Raw genomic sequence first — 20,121 nt, 5'->3', positions numbered from 1 at the left:
CCACAGTGAAAAATAGCTGCGATTTCATTCTAAATTACAGAAATGGTTATCAGGCAGTTTTTTTTTTTCCCACCTGTTTGCTTGTCTATAATATGGCAGAATAGTATCTGAAGTTAATTTCCTTCTAGACATTAATTATGAAGTTGGAGTGATTAAGGTTCATCTACCTGCAATAATTGGCAGCTACAAATATCTTAAAAAGGACTCAGTTGCATATGATTAATTTGGGATAGGTTGTTTTGTAATAATTACTAAATATAATTTCCAGTTCAACTTTTCATATAGGATTTTCATATCAATACACTCAAAATTCAGAGACAAAGTCTTCATAACATATCCTAAGCTTTGATTAAGAAAATATCATCACCACACTTTCATGACTACAGAAGGGAATGAAACTAACAAATTGACTATCCTGCAGGTCCTTTAATTATATAAACTCATTTTATTTTTACATTAGCTGTATAAGTATTATCTTTCTATTTTATTAATGAAGAAAATGAAGTTGAGAGATGTTTAGTATCTCAGCCAAGATCATATTATTAATCAATAATAGAACTAGCATTCAAACCAGGTATATATAATTTGAAAAATCTATGATTGTATTTATTTATTTATTTATTTATTTATTTATTTATTTATTTATTTATGGCCTACCATTAATCTTCCTTGTGGATATATAATCGATTATAAAAACAATCCATGAAGAAAAAGTGTTCAGAAAATTTCCAGGCAGGGGACATATAAAAACTATTTAAAAGTATTTGGAAATTATGCACGTATGATTTTTTATCTGTCTCAAAATATATATGAATATATCAATCACTAGCCATTTTAATCTTTACTTTCTTCTTTCTGTGATATACCTAATGGCTTTTAGTTTCTATTTTAAGAATAGAGGTTTGGGTCAGTCACCATGAAGGCATTACAAATTGCTGGGATGTTTGCTGAGGGTACAGGGAAGGTGAAATGGTGAGTAGAACACGGAAGTCATGCATGCTTGCAACACGCATGTGACCAACTGCAGAAATGAGAATTAAAGTAGTTATGAGTATTTTTATTTATTTAGTGTTCTCATTCAACATCAAATATTAAATTAATTAAATCCTGAAACATTTACTTATTTTTTTCTTTACCTCTCTTATTCTCCTACTACCTAATATAATAAAAACTATTAGTAATAGCTAAATTTATATATCAGTATTTAAGTTATAACAAGGGAGGAATATGATTTAGCTAGAAGGGGAATGGACATTCTTTAAAAGAATAATTTTATATTTTCTTTCAGGTACAGGATTAGAGCTCTGTTGGTTGTGCATGAGACAAGCACATCATTTTAGGAAGAAGGATAATTTTGCTATTGTGTTTCTTTAGAAGGTAAGTATGGTTATGAGGGACATGTTTGGCTACCAAGTTGAATCAGGATAACTTTGAACTGTGGCAATATAGCTAAGGTATAATCACATTTCCCAGAGTTTCTTGCTTTGTACATTTCTGAATTAGAGTTGGTCACAGAAAAATTTGTATGGAATTTGATTGGCTGAAGTGAAAGATAACCTTTTATTTTTCATTTTTTTCCCTCTGAAAGTCACAATAAATTATGTTTTGAATATATAAGGAATTTTTAAATGTATAATAGGCATGTCAAATAATAATATAAATAGGAAGTAATATAAACTTCCTATACTTAAAACAAAGAAGTTCTGCTATAAGAGTAGATATACAGATGTCACATCATATACAAAAGCAAATTTAAAGTTATCTAATTAAAAATTTTATACTTCCCTGTTTTTCTCCTTATATGTATCCATCAAGTGCTTTCACTTGTACTGTCCTGAATTACATAAATAGTAACATATACTGAAAAAAAAACAAGAGAGGGAGATGAGAGATCAAGTGGGAAGAAATGAGTGTAAGAGAGTCAGTGAAAAATCCCAGCTTGAACATGAACAAGAATATATTTTCTTTACCTGCAGTCAACCATTATCTGTCAATTGCTCATTTTAGACTTGTGGACTTTGTTTCTCTGAGTTGCTACTGAGTCAATTGTCTGGCCAATTACATTTGAAAAATCTATCTGCAGATTCGGGATATATTGCCAGAATATATTGCTGTTTGCTAGACAGGAGGGGGCAGCCTTGCATAACTTTCGGTGATGGTGTGGTTTGTACTTGGCCATTTAGAGGGGTGATTATGTCAGAAAAGAAAAGCCTCATCACCTTACCAAGTTTTGTCTCTGCAGAAGCCATGGTAGTTGCCCAATGAAAGAGGGATATATCAATGCTATCTCTTTGTATTTCACAAAAGTATGCATTTTTGTTTTAGCAATATTAACCCTGTATTAAACAGCTTCTTAATAAGTGAATTGCATACAATGCTGAATATGAAAAAAGAAACCAACAGAAATCAATAGAAAAATGAAAAAGTCTATGAAAAGGCAATGCATACAAGAAAGGGGATATTCAACAGGTAACTGAAAATATGCTCCATATCTCATATTTGGGATGTGATGAAAATTAAGATTTTTAAAATGAGATATATTTTATATATCCCAAAGCATCTTGTGTTTTTTGTAAGTATATAAATACATAAGTTATCTATGTTGATATTTAAAACATGCAAATTCATATACTCAGACTTTGATCTTGGTACTACTCAGGACAATATAACCTAAAACACTCATTTGAAGAAATCAATTAAAAAGCTGAATCATATATACACACATACACACATTTGAATGAATAACTATGTTGGCATAAAACACAGGAATTAGCAGAGGGCAAAAACTCAGTGAAACAGGGGGCATGGAGATAAGCTAGTCCAAAGCCAATTTTTACATTAAGGATATGAACTAAATCCTAGTAACGGAGACCTTCAATGTTTATTGCTATATAGAATATGGGAGATGGAAAAGAAATAATCACACTCACCCAAGATGGAGAGTAAACTTAGGTATCCACACGTAAAAGTAGTATCTCAAGGGGCTCCACCTTCAAAGAAAGAGTAAATGAGAAATAAGTCTAATGCACAAGTGGGGTTAATAAGAAACTTATATAATCTGGGTCACGATGGGGTCATAGTAGGGTGTTCTTTGAGAACTGAAGTAAGCTGCCTCTTACTCCTCAATGAATTTGTCTTACCTGTGTGGTCCAAAACAACTAAAGAAGATAATGTAATTATTTTAGTCAGAGGGTGCTGTACTGATAATGCCAGGCAACTGACAGAAGCATAGACAAACCATCTGGAGAAATCCCTTCAAACTAAAGCTACAATGAATTCCCACAGAAAATATACAGATCCCAAAGAAAGTGAAAATTTTAGTTAACAAAATAAGATAAAAGTTTTAAGTGTGAGAGACAGGAAAATAATAATAAGAGAATCATATGCACCAAGTATTCCTATACTGTAATCTTTGACTAAATATGTTATCTATATTTAAGATATTTAAAGAAATAAATTGAATCCTAAATAAATTAAGAACAATGGATAAGAAGATTGTATAAGGAAAAATAAAACACCCTGAAATTAAAACTTAATACATTAAAAAAAAAGATTAGAAAAAGTTGGGCAGAGAATTGATGAACTGGAAGAAGGGCTCAAAAGAAATATCTCAAATGTAGTACAGCTAGTGACAAAAATAAGCAATACAAAAGAGTGGCTGAAATAGGATTAAGGGAGAATAGGTTATAAACGTTTAGTATATGTCTTAACGGAGTTTCAAAAGAAGTTAATAGGAATAGGAATGAGGTCTATTTTTTAAGAGATATGGAGTAAGAATTTTCTAGAAGTAAATATCAACATAAGTGCGAGACGAAATTAATACATCCAACGCTGCAGTAAGAATTTGAAACATGATTCTCATAACTGATAGTTCAATCAGACAAGCTATTATAGGAAAAACAAGATTCAAATATAAAAATTGGCAAGCTTTATCAACATGATATTTAGACTTTTCATCCCATAATGGAGAAAATAATCAAAATAAATTATTTTAATATAAATCAACTTCTATTGAAATTGATCTAAGCCATAGATAAGATCTCAGAAAAGTTCAAAAGACTGGTATCAATAGGCAAATTTTCTGCTCATAATACATAATTAGAAATCAATAATTAAAAGTGACTAGAAAAATCCTTAATGTTTGGACATTTAAAAACACATTTCCAGGTCCAGAATAAATTTTTATGGAAATTGGATATTTATAACTCAAGTATGAAAACGATATGAAATAATCTGTGAGATGTAGCTAAATGGATACTGAAAGAAAAATTTATTGTATTACATAGTTACATTATACAAAAAGACTAAACAATTAATGAAATAATAATTAAACAATAGTTATAAAATGGTATATACAAAGAAAATGAAAAGATATAATAAAGAATAGAAAATAAACGTACAAATTATTCACACCCTTTTGACATTTAAAAAGAGTTATTAAGAAGACAAGCCTCTTACAATTTTAAGAAATTTTAGAAGAAATAGATAAATCTATATAACATACAATCATTACAAGATGAGAAGAAATATAAAACCTAAAAAATTCTACCACTATTAAATAAATAACTATTTTAAAGTCTTTCTATAAAGAATGCAACCAGTCAAATATATTTACAGATCATTTACATCAAACATTTAAATTTATGTATTGTCAATTTTATATGAATACTTTCAGGAATATACAAACAAAAGACCATTCTCAAATTACTTTTATTAGGATATGAAACTTTGATACTTAATCTATGCAAGAACTTTTATTAATAAACCAGATCTTCAATAAATAAAATGATAATACACTATAACTACAAGTAAGCTCGGAATATCTCAAAGCTGCATTGCATTCTTAATACGATATTTGAGAATCAGATATCAGAATTTCCAATAATTAGATATTAAAGGAGGAAAATCATATGATCATCTCAATATATGTATAAAATTATTAATGGTAAAACAAAAAGCAAATTAGAAGTATAATTAGAACTTCTCCGATAAAAGTCACCTAACGATCTCACACCAAACACAATAGGTAATGGTAGTGAAAACTTGAAATTACTTTTAAGTCAAGAAGCAGGCATGATGGTTTCATCAATGTTATAAAACATATTTACTTTCATGTTTAACATGCCTACGACCATGATTCATTATACAGTAGATGTTAGCTCGGCAGCTATCATGATGCAGTAGTTGATAATGTCTTTACATGAGAAAATTTCAAATATTGTGGTATCATAACTTGTGTATTGGGTCAGTAATTTAGAGTAAAGTCCAGAGACAAAAGAATAACCAAACACCCATTTAACACTAAGAAATGTTTTCCTGTTGAAGGAGGAGGGCAGAGGTGAATAAGAAGTATGTTATAAATTCCCTACGTGCAAGTCAAATTAAGCTAACTCTTCATAATTGTAAACAATGTTTTTCTGTTATTTTATGAATTTAAAGAAATTCTTCATCAGCAACATACTTAATGGCACAACAAATAGTAAAATATGGAAATCCATACCTGTTAGTCAATATGTGTTTCAGAAAATGTTAAACTGATTGTTGAGAAGATTTAGGAACACTGGCTCATTTTTTCTTTTGTTTATTTTTTTGCTTTTTACTTATGAAAAAAATGAAATGTGATTTTATATAGAAATCAAAATGAACCCTTTGAATAAGTAAGTATAAAGTAAAAATTTTAAGTGATTAAAATCACTGTACCATGATATATTTATCATCTTAAAATTTCTATCATATTTGTTCAATGAAATGTAGTCATTAAGAAACTCTGATACTGGCAAAGGGATATATAAATAATCAAATGAGACAGACTAGGGAGGCCAGAAAAATATCCATGCATATATGAAAAAATGCTCTATCACAGATTGGGTATTCTGATTAATATTAAAAGGATGGACTATTACATGAACATTGCCAGAAAAGTAATTTATTTGTTCAGAAGATATTAATAAAGCATATAATTAACCAATCATATATCAAATTAACTCAGACAGGTTTAAGATTGAAATGTGAAAATCAGAAGTATAAATCCTTTAATGATAATTATGTGAATACTCTCATGAGTATAAAAAAACATTAAATGAAAGAAAAGATAAAACTGTGAAAATACAGATGAATTCAACTACAGTATAAGTTCTATTTGTTAAGGCACAAACAAGGAAAAAAGCTGAAAGAATATATGTAAATATCTATAAGTGATAAATGGTTGGATCGCTGAATACTGTATGCCCTTCTTGTACTGGTATATATGTATATATTTTTAATTTTTGTATTTTAAATAAAGTCTGATGATAATATGCATAAATAAGGATGTGGAGCTAAGAAAATTATACAGTGCTCTTGAGAATATACAGTGGTATGACTACTTTGGAAAATGGTTGGATATTAACTAGTATTGTAGAACATATGAATATCTATGCCTTGGCAATTTTACTTCTAATTATGAAGAAACCCTCATACAGCAGGAGAAATGTACAATGACAATCATTGAAACATTGTTGGTAATAGTCACATAATAGATCAACTCACCAGAGGTTCAGCCAACTGGAAGCCTTCAAGTAACAAGAACAAGAAATATGCATAATTATGCATTGTATATCTTTGAGGTATTCATGTTTTTTCTTACTGTAGTACTTAATGACTAAAACAATAAATAAAAAAATAAAGATATCGATAGATGATAGATAGGCAGGCATTAAATATGTATATCAAATTTTGAAGATATTTGGGTGATATTAAGATGACTATTATGAGATTCAATTAGAAGAGGAGTATTAGGGGGAGAAAACTATGAGGTCTGATAATTAAGTTCGCGAACTCATCCTAGAAAAAATGCTACATATCTCATTGCTGAATATCACTACCGTCACCTTTGAAGTACTCCCCTTGGGAAGCTATGCACCAATGCCAGTGCCTAGTCCACCCTTCAAAACAATTTTGGAACTCTTTTTCTGAAACGGCCATCAAAGCTGCCATCGCATTACCCTTGATGTCTTAAATGTCATCAAAACGTCTTCCTTTCAATATTTCCTTTATCTCTGGGTAAAGAAAGAAGTCATCAGGGGCCAGATTCGGTGAGTAGGGAGGGTGTTCCAATACAGTTATTTATTTACTGGCTAAAAACTCCCTCACAGACAGTGTATGTGAGCTGGTGCATTGTCGTGATGCAAAGCCATGAATTGTTGGCGAAAAGTTCAGGTCGTCTAACTTTTTCACGCAGCTTTTTCAGCATTTCCAAATAGTAAACTTGGTTAACTGTTTGTCCAGTTGGTACAAATTCATAATGAATAATCCCACTGATCGCAAAAAAGGTTATCAACAAGTTTGCAAACTTAACTATCAGATCTCATATATCATAGAAGTAATATACCTCCCAATAAAGTTCTACTTTTAGATACTGTTTCTAATGCAGTGTCTTGGAATCTAATTAACCTCATCAGCTGTATTTGTTTTTGTGGCTGAAATGTAGAAATAAATAAGGGAGAATTCTTGATTATTATTTAATGTGAAATAATCACTGAATATATGTAATGTTAATATATGTATATATTAATATGGCCATCAAGGATGCATCAGTGTCCCCAGACAGATAAGCATCGTGCCAAGGAAATCCTGCTCATATCTTCATGTACTGAAATCAGTGTAGAATAATGTTATTTCCTTCTTGGGAATGGAAATAAAGGCGATGTGATATGTGTATGAGTGTGAAAGAGAAGAGTAGGCATGTGACTTACCAACTCTCTGCCCGCCAAATATCTTGAAAGGAATGCAGTCTCTCTACTTGGTCCATGCATCAAAATTTCCTTCATAAGCTAAAATCCAGGATAAATTCTAATCATTCTCTCCATCTTGCTCTGCTCACACTCCACCAAATAACCACTGACCTTCTGAAATTGGTAAAACACTAAATGTGTATATCATTCATAAGTGATGCATTAAGTACATTCTAATACTGTGGTAATTTGTGTATCATCTCATCCTACTAACTAATTTTCAGACATATGAGAAACCTCGTTATTTAGTTTTTATTTATCTCAACAGCTTGCAATAGAACTTCAATATGCATTTATCATTCTAAAAAAACAAAACACACATTCTAATTTTATCATCATAATTGCCCCCATTAAGTAGTCTAAATATTTACCCACTATGCTTTGTTTCCTTTCCCCCATGTTATTTAGAGTGTTTCATGGTCTGGCTGGTGAGATAATCAACATGCTTCTATAATATATTAATATAAGTCAAACAGAAAAAAATAATTGGCATATTTGAACAAATGCATGCATATTGCTCAGGAAACTAAAAAAAAAATAGAGAACATTTTTTCACATTTGCACATTTTCCCATTTGTGACTTCCGGATAGCATAAGGAGATAGAAGTTGTTGAGATTCAGCATAGTATAAAACAAAAACCAAAATTCTGTATTCACCATCTATAATACATATACGTTTATTTTAATTTCTCTGTAATTTGGTTTATTTTCTCTGATATTTATCAATGTTAGCTGTAACAGAGGGCTTGCTAGTCTAATGTGTAAAATGCCCTGCATAGTAGAGCAGTAAATAATAACTTCTTATAATTTGGGTAGTAAGAGAAAGCCCCATCTTTCCCCTGTGTCTGAGTAACTCTCAGATCCCAAATCCAAGTTTTTGTTGTCCTTCAGATAGAGCAATAAACTTGCCTGAAACAGCAATGAATATCTTCACTCCAAGGAGACATATATATAGTAAACACCTATAAAATGTCAACCTCGTGCTCATATATTTGTAGTTTCATTATAAGCAAGACTGTATGTATCTAAGTTTTATGGCCTGGAGAATATGATTTGACCATAATTTGAATAATTTTTCCTGTGTGTAATACAAAATATGTAGTTTATTAATGAGTGAAAAAGCAGTTGTGATAATGCTTACTAATGGCAATTTGATGACTACAAATGGACCTAGAAGTGTAGAAAGAAAAACTAGGAATACAATTTAATACAATCAAAAATATACTATTTTTAATTATATGTGAACACTAAGGAGTAGAAGAGATATAACATCTAGTTTCTGCTTTTTAGAAGCTCATTATTTTTTTCTCATGGTACAGATTTATTCACGAGTCTCTACGTATGGTAGTCCATTCAGGGCCCAGAATCTACTAGGCTAGTACTTCTCTTTTCTCAGTATATTTAAATATGTATTTAAGTTAAGAAATTTATTATATATTCATAAATTCTTCCTGACCTTTCTTTTCAGAAAAGCTAAATCAAATGTTCTATAGAATACATATTGTAATAAAACATATTTTTTCAAATTTCAAATTAATTAATACTTCATTGATAAATACCGTTAAGTTATTGAACACATTATACAAATCTACAGAAATTCTATTCTTCCAAACTTGTAACTTTTATTAGCAATGTCTACAAATTGTCATATTTGCACACATGTGGGTTGCAGTTGGCAAAATAATTTTAAACATCATATATTTCATGTGGTCCCACTGTACCTGACTGGTATCCTAGTTTATATTTGACTCACCACAGAAAATTGGCAACACTCCAATCGTCTTTAACCTGTTTAATAAGGTTGTCATTTCCTAGAATCCACTTGTCATTTCCTAGAACCCTCATATCCAATGACCACTTTCTCTTTTCAATATCAATCACCAACAAACACTAATCCCTGTTATCATAAGAAATGGTACCAATATGAAATCATAAATTTAAGGATTAATCATTCTCATTATAATTACTCTTGTTTATAGCTCACTTGCGCAAATTCTATTCAGCAATGTTTTGACTTTATTAAGATCTCCAATTAGTTGTTTCTTACAATTTTTCACCATTAACCAGAACCCCATTTTCCTTTTTAAGATTAGATTTAATAATCTATCATTACAAACAATGCCTCTCAAAAAGTCTCAGCTCCCTTTCTTGTCTACTACTCAAATGTGTTCATATGAAAAATACTAAAACCAGGTTAAATTTAACCATGTGCTTCAGAATTTACCGAGAAAAGGGAACTCATGGAAAAAATAACTCCTTCATTTTATCAATCTACAAATGACCTGTGCCATTGTGGTTTTTGTCGTATTACAAATTTCCTTCTTATCTAAGGCCATTCATTTCAAGTGTGCGCTTGATTCCCATGCTTCTTGCTTTTTCGAGTCTTACTCCACTACATCATTATTATGCTGCATTTCCACCTTTGCTAGACCATTCTAATTAATGTTTAGTTAAACATGTGAAAGTGTAGTAAGCTTTAAAATAAATAACTTTCTTAACACTTTCTACAGTCTTATATTTCTGCCTCTCTTTACAAAAGAGAAGATTCTTGACAAAGTTGTCTACAAAAGCTTTCTTTAGTTTTTTGTCATCCATTCTTTTTTCACTGCCCTCCAATCCAGATTTTGCCATCCAACATGAGTATATCTTTTTAAGTAAATGATGATTCGTGTTTCTATCTGCCTCTTCTGTATCTCCTTGTTGGTTGCTCTTTCTCTATCTAATTTATAATTCTTGAAGTCTTGCATCCATGAACCTTATGTCTAATATATTTTACCAGAGGAAATAGCTGCTTTCTGTTTTAATTGTGTCATAATTTATAATTTTATTAATACCTGACTTTTAATTATCTTTCTTCCTTATAAATCATAAATTTCAAAAAGGAGAAGACGTTTTTCCAACATTAAACATCATGTGTAGAGTACATTCCTTAGGATATAGTGAATGCTTATTAAATGTTTTTAAGTAAGTAATTAATCTGTTATTACAAATAAGTTATTAGACATACATAAATATTACTAGTTATAAGCCACAATAGGATATTAGTCTTATCTAGGGAAATTAAATAAATAGGGAGAAATGAAAGAGAGAAATTAAGAAATATTTTTGGTTTTCATTTTTCCTGGGTCCTTATTGATTTAAGACCATTTTTTGGGGAGGGGATTTTATGTGTTGGAAAGTTAAAATTAAATTAGAAGAAATCTCACATCAAAATGTTAATTGTTTTTACTACAGGGTCAATTAGCAAGCTGAGCTAACAAACAAGGTTTGAGATCTCAATGGAAATTAAAGAAAAAAATAGTGATTTTTATATTCAGTTTTCCCAATATAATGTGTGAAGAGACTATTATTTCACCATTGTGCTTTTTTGGAGTCCTTGCCAGAAGTCAGTAGGCTGCATATCCATGGGTTTATTTCTGGCTGTAGTCTGTTTCATTGGACTATTGATCTGCCTTCAAGCCATTAACGTACTGTTTACATTACTACAGCCTTGTAATATATTTTGAAATCAGGAAATGTAATGTCTCCAACTTTGTTTTACTTTCTCAGGCTTGCTTTGGCTATTCTGGGATTTTTGTTGTTCCATATGTACTTTAGGATTGTTTTATCTATTTCTCTAAAAAAATATGCCATCGGGATTTTGATGGAAATAGCATTAAATCTGTAGATCCTTTTGTGTAGTATGGACATTTTGATAACAGTAAGTCTTTCAAATCATGAACATGGCATGTGTTTTCATGTGTCTTCTTTCTTTCATCAATGCATTATAATTTTGAGTGTACAAGTATTTTAGCTCCTTGATTATATTTATTCCTAAATATTTTATTTTATTTTTTGATGCTATTTAAATGGGATTGTTTTCTTATTTTCCTTTTCAAATAGTTGTTAGTGTACAGAAACACAACTGATTTTTGTGGGTTGATTTTGTATTTTGCAACTTTCCCGAATTTGTGTATTACTTCTAAGAGTTTTTATTTTTTTCTGGAGTCTTTAGGATTTTACATGTACATTTAAAAAAATCATTTCACCTGCAAATAGAGGTCGTTTTACGTCTTCCTTTCTGATTTGGATGCCTTTTATTTCTTTCTATAAAAATGGCTCTAGTTAGGACTTCCAAGCAATATTATGAAGAGAAATTGCTAGAGTGGGCATCCTAGTCTAGTTCCTGATCTTAGACAAAAAGCTTTCAGTTTTTCACTATTTAGTATGATATTAGCTGTGGGTTTATCATTTATAGCCTTTTTACACTGAGGTGCATTCCTTCTAAAAAAATGTGTTGAATATTTTAATCATGAATGGTATTGAAGTTTGTCTAGTGCTTTTTCTACATCTGTTCAGATGATCATAAAATTTTTATCCTTTATTCTGCTAATATAATGTATTACATTTATTGATTTGTGTATGTTAAACCATCCTTGTATCCCAGGAATAAATCCCATTTGGTCAATTGGACCCTTTCACCATACACAAAAATCAACTCAAAATGGATTAGATTTATTAACATAAGACATAAAACTTTACAACTAGTGAAAATCATAGGGTAAAAGCTTCACAACATTGTTCTTGGCAATTACTTCATATATAAAACACCTAAAGCACAGGCAACTCCTATTTTTGATCATTCTTTTCTTGATAATATGTATTTTTTTAAAAAAAGAATAAAATAACATAGTAAGATGACTTGGGTCTTCAACTTACCTCAATTGCACATTCCAGGAGATAACCTTGAACATTATTGCATAATTAATTGGCTATAATAGCCTGGAATCAAAGCACAAAAAAGTGTTCAATCTTTCTACTTTCATTCTCAAAGAAACACCTGACTCATAGAAATTCAGCGAAAGGATAGTACACTTCTACTTTCTGAAAACAGAAGGGATCTGAAAGGAGATAGAATTGGCTCCAAATCCTACATATGTTAGGCACATGTGGGAGAATGTTTGTGTGTGTGTGTATGTGCGTGTGTGTAAGTGTGTGTGTAACAAAGTTGCTCATATACTTACAAGTTGCCTGTTATAGTTCATTGTAATCAAATGATGAGAATATATTTATCTCCACTTAATATTCAATCTTTCTGAAACTTACAAATAAGCGTATGTAGGTTTCATCTTGGCCCATGATTGTCCTTGAGTTTTAGAAACCCAGATCAGCATAGATCTGCTCAGCCCTTCTTTGAGGATAGAGTTAGCACAAAATAGGAACTGAGAATAATAGGAAATGAACAATAGGATCTGAGCATCCTGTAGCCAGAAGCTCTTTCAATAACCTAATAGAGTCCCCTCAAAATCAAGGGGAAAATTATTTCAGAAAATTTTAACTGATGCTAGTCGTCTAGTAACCAAGTAAATAAAGACAAGGAAAAGCTGGGATAATAGATCTCTTACACCAAAGAAATCTGAGTTATACATAGCTGGTTGTATTGGTGTATCTTTTCATGTGCAATTAGTTCTAAACGTAGAACACACTATTTTATTTGGTAATTACACTATTTTATGTGTAATTTTTGTAGGGAAATGGCTTTGCTATACCACCCTATCGATGTTTCATATCTCCACATAGACCATCTAGCCAAGGCTTCCTTCACCAACGCTGACATGAGCCTTGACAGAACACCCAATAATCCTCCCAGAACACGAGAACATCAGAGGTTAGCGAGGAGCTGCTGCACGGCCATTTCTCACTCACTTCTCTCTCTTCCTAGACAGCTGTCATGACAGTTTCTTATCACCTCCAGAGTTCTGATGAAGTATGAGACCTCCTATGGCGCCCACCTTATGGCACAGCTGCAGGCTATAAAACTGCTTAGCTGTAGCACAGAATAAATTCTTCAAAAATACAGGCTCAACTGTGTGTGTTTCATTGCCATGTCATCTGGCCCCCTTTGCTTCTGTGCCATCTTATGGGACGAGGGATATGGCAGAGAGTTATCACCCTAGCTCATCTTGCTTTATCTGTCTATGCAAGTAACAAGGAATCATTATTTCTTTATTGGTCACCTGCCAGTCTTATGAGTATGTGACAGCTTTGTTGTTGTTTAATAACTAATTAATGTTACGACTACAACTAATTATTATATTTATTTGAAGTAATAGATGAACTATATGTCCAAAATATTCTATAAAACATTTTATAAGTTATATCTTCTTAGCCCAAACATTATTTTTTCTTTCTTATAATTACAAAAAAATTATATCACTAGTCTCATAAATCTGTCAAAATATCTAAGCTAAGTACAAAAGATTTTGGATATCATGAGATTTAAAATCATATGTGACTTAATACTCTCAGAATGAAATGTTAACTATAGATAAAGTGATCACACGGACTCTTCCATAATAGCTTGGTAAATCATCTTACCTTCATTATTTGTAACTGATTCAAACTGACTCTTGAAGTTTACTTTTATTGTCAGATCTCATGAAAAAGAAAGCATGTAGCTGAAAAGATGCTCAAACATGGTCTTTCTGCAATTCCACACAAAAAAAATAGTTGTTTGAAATATGAAATTACATGCTGGCACTATCACTAATACAGTACTTACACACCCGCAATTAAATCAGTCACGCTATAAGTTAGTATTAGATCTGTTTTATCACGTCCTCAATTACACAGATGTGAATTACAGACACAAGTAGTCCTTTGAAGTTCAACTTTTACATGCTTTTCTTTGTAAAATCTGAAAAGCAAAAATAAATGCTCCCCACATCAGTTTTATTCAAAGCAAACCAAGTAAAGAACTTTTATTGTTGGTCTTTTGACATTCATCAGACTACAAACTGGGAGCATCCTCTGAGTTCAAGCAGGTTCGAAGACAGAAGACGTGATCATTTCAGAAAAAGGAGCTGATTATAAGTGTTCAAAGTCTGAGGAGCACACATAGAAAGATAAGTTACCTCAAATATTAGGAGCTGCAGGAAGTCATTATCTACTTGAAAACTACATTAAAAACAACAGATGATGTTAACATAGCATGTAATTGTACCTGTTGCTTATACTCCTGGAGACAGCTGCTATTGTTTAATCCATGCTTGAACTGCTGATATTTTGGGGGCGTATATCCTCTACACGTCATTATCAGTCACCGTTTGCTATCTTGGAAAGAATCACTACAGGCCTCTGGAGACTTAGCAAGCTGTTTTTGCCAGTGAGTCTTTAAGAAATGAAAAGCAGTGTTGGGATCCCATCTCCTGCCTGCTACTCCCTTATTGATGCCATCCATTAATCAAACTAAACCGAAAACCTTCTAAGGCAAGTGAACCTTAGAATTATAGTTTTCATTGTTCCAGCTCTTGTAATACAGTGCAGAACACAGGCCACCAATGGGCTTGACAAGCGACAGGTAAAAAAATGGACATATCTTGGAGTTTTTCTTTGGGATTATGTGACCATTGTGTACAGCCCAAGTACTCTAACAGTGTCCCATTCCTGCCCACATTGACGAGCTCAGAGGTATGGGCTCAGAGGTAAGCATACAAACTAAGAAAGTTTAAGTATAATGAGGCTCTGAAATTTTTCAAGAGGTACTGAAAAACAGGCTTCACTTCTCTCTTTATTCGAACATGAGCAAATGTGGGATAAGAGCTGCAATAGCTAAATTTTTCCACATGCAGTCTGTTAAAAATGCAGAAAAAAACAGAAAGTCCAGCCAAAAGATTGAGAAAAATCAATTCATGGTGAGTTAGTCTGACTTTTGAAAATAATATTTAAATCTAGATTAACCGGATACGTGAAAAATGATTTTTAAAATATTAATTGATCTTTTCCTTAAGCCAGTTTTTGTTTTGTTTTTTGTTTTCAGTGTAACCAAAAGATTTCTAGCTGACATATCTGAAGTAGATGTTTTGAGAGGTCCCATTACTTAAGGATAATACAATAATGGTGGCATAGTGACAATCTTCATGTACAGGAAAAGGGAGGAGTACTTTTGTACATATGTTAAGAACATTTTACATGAATCTCACAGTGGGATTACAACCAAATGCTTTCTTATAGCAAATCCTTTATTTAATGTGCTTTTTCTGGTGACTCTATCGTGTCTCTGAGAATTTCTTTGCTTTATAACCAGGGCCAGCTAGAGAGTTTTTGGAGCCCTATGCCAAATGAAAATGTTTTCCTTGTTCAAAAAAGCAGGATAAAAATTCTGTTAATCTCACTAATATACAAAATTTCCCCTCACTTCCATGATCTCTCTTGACTTTTCATGGTGTTTTTTATTTGGTGTTTAATATAGTTCTAAGTAAAAAAAAATTGCAATGTTAAATCATTAGCATGAATTTTATCTTTTATATTTATATTGTGTAATGCAGTTTTAAATGCAAGTATAATATAAAAGCATTTAACTCATATGCAGTATCACTCAAATTACACAATTCATCTTTCTTGGTTTGTACATGACTATGTATTCCACTTTTACCAACAGAGTGGGGAATGCTGATAGAAATAAATTCAACTGTTTTTAACTCACTTATTGAAATGCCCCCTTTATACCAACACTCTCTTGTTTTGACTTGCGGATGAGTAAGAAACGACTGAAAGGAAAAGGAACTATGGGTTGACCTATATTTCATTTTCCTTCTATGTCAGCATAAGTAATTCACTAACAGAAGTAATAATGAATACGATAGGATTTCTTAGTGTTTTGTGTTTCTTAGAAAGTCAAGCCATCTTTCTGCCTTTGAACAAATTTTGGTTCAACGGGAAAGTACTGTTTCTCTGGACTGTCTGAGACAACACTTTGCTTACCTCATGGATTTTTGTGGTGTTGCCTTAGTTATTTCCACATTTTTTGGTAGCCAAGTGTGTTCAGTGCTGGTTGTAATATCCATTGCCATTCAATCTATCAGCCTCATCAAACAGCTCTTATCCAGAAGCTTAGAAATTTCACCCAAGTTAATTTTTTTCCTGTTGACTCCATAAAAGTTCGAGTAGTTTATAGAGCTGCTTAAATCAAACGATGATTGTCCTCTTGTCCCAGGCAACAGCTGGACTTTTCCTCATGAATTTTTCCCAAAATTTATTCATTCAAATATCAAATTATTATTGAGCACCTGTGTGCCAGGGACTGTTCTAGTATTAGGTTCCTGAACCTCATCTCTACCCTGTAGAAATTAAATTCTAGTAAAGGAAGGCAAACAATGAATAAGAAACATAATAATTAAGTACATAGTACATTAGAATGAAAAGTTCTGTGAAAAAGAGAGAGAAGACAAAAGTGTGTATATATATATATATATATATATATATATATATATATATATATGAAAAGGGAGAGGGATTAGGGATGCCAGAGATGTGTATGTGATGAACATTTTGCAATTTTAAATAGGAAAATTAGGGTATAGCTCATAGGTAATGTTAGAGTTGAACCAAGCAAGGCCTAAAATAATCGAGGGAGTTAAGAAGACTGAAATCTAGAAAAAGAATGTGCTGAGAAGAAATGGTATGAAGGTATGAAGGCAGAAAAATTTCTGGTATGTTTGAGAACCAGAACTAAAGCTGGCCTAACTAGACAGGAGTAGGGAAGAGAGGAGATCTGAGAGTTAATGGATAATGAGTAGGACATGTAGTGTCTTGTACCGATTGTAAAAATTCTGGCTTTTACGCTAAGTAAAATAGAGGATGTCCAGTTTTGAGAAAAACTATAAGATGACATAATTTACTTTTGGAAAGTTCACTCTGCCTTCCGTATTGAAGATACTCTATGTTATATAAAGGTAGAAGCAGGAAGACACTTTAGGAGATAATTATCAAGCTCCAGGTAAAAGACAATGATGGATTGAATCAGGACGTAAACAGTGGAAGTAGAAAAGTGGTCAAATTTTGGATCTATTTTCCTACAGAATGTTTACCTGACAATACCCTTCTTTCTTTGGGGGGGAGGGAGGAGTTGGGTGGGAGTTAAGCGTCACTAAGTATTCTTATTCTTCCCCATATCTTTATTTTTTCATTCTTCATCTAGTTCGTTGCAAATTCATGTGTAAATTTGTTCCTCCAAAATTATTAATGAATTGTCTTGGTGGTATTTTGGCATATGATAGTGACCAGTCTATATGTGCTCCAATCCTTTATGATGGACATAGATAGCATTTATTGTCCACTTATGAGGTGTGATCAAAAGATAAAGTGAATGCTTAAATAAATAAAAAACATGATAGTAAAAGACACATTGTCATTAATCCTCCTCAAAATACTCCTCCTTGAACACACTTATCCCATTGTTCCTTTTTAAAATAAAAATTAGTTTCTATTTCTCTGATTTTTTTAAAATTAAAGTTTATTGGGGTGACAATGTGTAGCAAAGTTACATAGGTTTCAAGTGTACAGTTCTGCAATTCATCTATATATCACATATGTATTCAACACACAGAGTCAGTTCTCCTTGACACTTTCTGAAGCAGCTCTGGAAGTCCTCTTTCGTGAATGTGACAGTATTTCAAACTGGTCTACTTCATTCTGGGGTTCGTGATACCACACTGGTATAGTTTTGACAACTATGTTATTTCATTCTCCATCATGACAATGCTTGTGTCACACATCACTTCTGATATGGCAATTTCTGTTAAATAAAAACATTACAGTGTGTCCTCCTCCAACTTATTCACTGGATCTGGCACCATATAACTTCCACCTCTTCCCCAAAGATAAAATGACCATGAAAGGAAAACGTTTTGAATCGATTCAGGATTTCGAGGCAGCCAAAAGAGCATTAACTAAAGACACTCACGAAAGAGGACTTCCAGGATTCCAGAAGATGGCAAGAATGATGGGATAAGTGTGTTTGAAGCAAGAAAGTATTTTGTGGGGGATTAATGGCAATGTATCTTTTACTGTAATAACCTTTTTTATTTAAACATTCACTGTATTTTGTGAGCACACTTTGTAGGTGTGACAGTATTTCAAACTGGTCTACTTTATTCTTGGGTTCGTGATACCACACCAGTATAAAGTTTTGACAACTATGTTTTAAATTCCAAGTGTGAGTCCTATAGGCTTTGGTCATCATACTATAAAAAACATGTTAAGACAATTGTGGCATTGCAGACATCAGTGCTAAGAATAATAAAAGGCACAGGGAATGCATATTATAAAAATGTAGAATGGTAGGGAACATTTAAATTTAGAAAAGGATTGCAATTTTCAGGTAGAACCATAAAAAAATCAAGTTTTCATTAGAAGAAAATTGAGAAGGTATTCTCAAAAACACTTATGACTGAATTAAGTACACATATAAATAGGAGAGATTAAATTCAAATGTAATGCAGAGCTTTGTGAATTACAGGGATATGAAAATTATAGAAGTGTTGTCTCCAGAAATCATCAGCAAGAGAGCAGACATCAATTTTATTGTTCAGATACTCCTCTTCTACCTACAAGGGTTTTGTTGATCCCTTGAGGTTTTTCCGCTCCTGTTCAGTGATCCATTCTTAGTCAATAATTCATTCCACGACTCCTGAACTGATGTGTTTGTGATGGCTTAAGTCAATGATTTTTAAAAATGCATTCATGAGGAGAAGATTCAGTGGATCCACAATACTTGGTTCAAATATCTTTTAGTTGACTTGTTAAAATTTATAATTAAAAACAAGGACACTTAATTGTACTACAGATAACAAATTTTAGGACATGAATGATTAATAATATTTCTTTCAGAGTAATTAGTTCAATGCCTTTGTGTGTTTATATTGGAATTAAACATTTCTCTGCCAACACTGAGCTTATATTTAAGCCTTTCATTTTCATAAATAAGTAATTGACTATGGAGCTGGTAGTTCTGTATTGACTTTTCAAAAATTCAGACATGCAGAACTTTCCATGTAAATGTGTGCACTAGTTCAATATAACACATTGTCACAATCTACAGTTCTTCAAAATGACTCCAAACTCTTTAGATTGTTTAACTGATTTTTTAAAAATCTTAGATGATGATGCGAGATTTAGACAGAACATTTTGGTTCTTAATGACATAATATTGAGCTGTAAAAAATAAGCTTAAACATAACAGAGCATGGTATTATACTATACAAATTTACTGCTTAGTGTAAGTTTTGAATGATGCATATCAGTAGATATGTATAATTTGTGTACCTGTTTAAATATATGAGCATTGTTAAATTATTTTAGTGATTATAGTTTGTAAAAAAAAAATTGTTCCTTTTGTTCCCAAGCTTTCAGATTAATTTAATTGAAGAGGATCAGGAAAATCACAATTTGATTTGTGACCTGTTAAAAAAATCCTTTAAAAAAAATGAGCAACTTCTTATGTATGTGAATCAGGATGATTTTTCAAAATGATATATCTAAAACAAAATATAACATGATATTAAAGTTGATAGATGATTGCAAATTTCAT

This window comes from Rhinolophus ferrumequinum, chromosome 14, assembly GCF_004115265.2.
Source record: "Rhinolophus ferrumequinum isolate MPI-CBG mRhiFer1 chromosome 14, mRhiFer1_v1.p, whole genome shotgun sequence".
NCBI lineage: Eukaryota > Metazoa > Chordata > Mammalia > Chiroptera > Rhinolophidae > Rhinolophus > Rhinolophus ferrumequinum.
The sequence above is the reverse complement of the archived record's forward strand: the minus strand, read 5'-3'. Positions refer to the sequence as shown.